The sequence below is a fragment of the Nicotiana tabacum genome, chromosome 2 (genome assembly GCF_000715075.1).
Source record: "Nicotiana tabacum cultivar K326 chromosome 2, ASM71507v2, whole genome shotgun sequence".
Taxonomy (NCBI): Eukaryota; Viridiplantae; Streptophyta; class Magnoliopsida; order Solanales; family Solanaceae; genus Nicotiana; species Nicotiana tabacum.
This window is the reverse complement of record NC_134081.1, coordinates 74,333,590-74,335,244: the sequence shown is the minus strand read 5'-3', so window position 1 is coordinate 74,335,244 and position 1,655 is coordinate 74,333,590. Positions and strand designations below refer to the sequence as shown.

The 1,655-nt window shown below is 40.8% G+C and overlaps 1 non-coding gene across 1 annotated transcript; it reads left to right on the top strand.

Moving 5' to 3' along the window:
* Positions 1-868: 868 nt before the first annotated feature.
* LOC142173868 (small nucleolar RNA R71) lies at positions 869-975 on the top strand. Its single transcript, XR_012703230.1, has one exon. It is a non-coding gene; the product is annotated as a small nucleolar RNA R71 (small nucleolar RNA).
* The last annotated feature ends 680 nt before the right edge of the window (positions 976-1,655 follow it).

The following is a 1,655-nucleotide window of genomic DNA, read 5'->3' as shown; positions in this document are numbered from 1 at the left end:
CTTCCTTCTTTTTTTTCTCAGCTTTCATTGGGCCTTTCTTCTTCTTATCATCATCACGTTTCAGTTTCTCCCCACTTTCTTTTTCAAGTCTCACATCTTTTTAGATCGGGGGTGGGATCTCACAACACTTGCCCACTTCTCAAAGTTACAGCATTCATTATTTCCTTGGGATTTCTTTCTGTATCGGTAGGGAGAGTGCCTGGAACCCTCTCAGATAATATTATTGCAATCTATCCCACTTGCTTCTCTAAATTTTGAATTGTTGCACCTTGTACTTCAAATCTTTCATCAGGTTTCACAATTAAGGCCTTCATGAGATCTTCCAGACCAGGCTGATTGGGCTATTGAGGCTGAAATTGCTGCCTCGGCTGATTCATAAAACCATGAGTTCCTTGTCCCTGAAATCTGGGGTTGTTTTGTTATCATGCAATAGCGGTACCCCCAGGTGAACTCCATGAAAAACTGGGGTGCTTCTGACCCATTGCATTACAATTATAATTTCCCACATCATTCGCTTCCTCAGTTGAGGCTTGACACTCTTGAGTAGGGTGTACTCTTCCATATATATCACAAGGTGTGAGTCTCACTTTGTATTGAGGCCAAGGTCAGCTTTCGTATTTCTATAGCCATCACATCAAGTTGTACTTGCATAGATGTATTAACATCAACTTGGTGAACAATAGTTGATTTTCTTCTTTCAGCACTCTCTGAGGGCCACTGATTAGCATCTTCAGATAATTCATCAAGAATTATAACTATCTCCTTTGGAGTCTTATTCATCAAAGGGCCTCCGGCTGCGCTACTCAATGTTCTACACGAGGCCAATGTCAATCCATCCCAAAAGTCCTGGAGTTGCATCCAGAGTTCAATTCCACTATGTTGACACTTTCTAACAATCTCCTTAAACCTCTCACATGCTTCAAAAACAGTTTTAGTCTCTTTCTGGAAAAAGTTATGGATTTCTCTTCTAAACTTGCCTGTCTTAGCTGAGGAGAAATATTTATCAAGGAATTTTATGGTTATCTCCTCCCATGTTCTAATCAATCTCGTGGGCAAACTTCAAAGCCACTACTTTGCATCATCTTTAAGGGAAAAGGGGAATGCCCTTAAGTACACTGCATCTTGGGACACCCCCATTGTACTGAAAGGTGTTCATAATCTCCTCGAAGTCCAACAGATGTGTGTTTGGATCTTCGTTCATCTTTCCTCTAAAAACACAGCAATTCTGAATGGTTTGAAGCAACCCTTGATTCAAATCGAAATTGTTAGTTGAAATTGGAGATGGTCTAACACTTGATAAGCCTTGATTGTAGACTGGTCTAGCATAATCGCTTAGTGATCTCCCAGGCATAGGAGCTATATTTCTGAATTGGTCTGTAGCCAAGGGTTGATTTTGAGCAATTCTCCGACCCCTCTCTTATTCATAGATAATATGCATCTCTAATAGATGCTTCCTCAGCATCCCGTGTAGCTTTTTCTTGTTGTTGTGCTGCCTCCCTTACAGCCAAATCTACATTATCATCACCATTTCCAGCCATAAGTTTTATGGTTGAGGATTGCCCAACCTTTTCTGATGTCTCGGTGAGATATTTTTCCTTCCTCAACTGTCGTAGTTGTTTTTATATCTCGAGCTCATATGGTAGCACTTCTTTCGC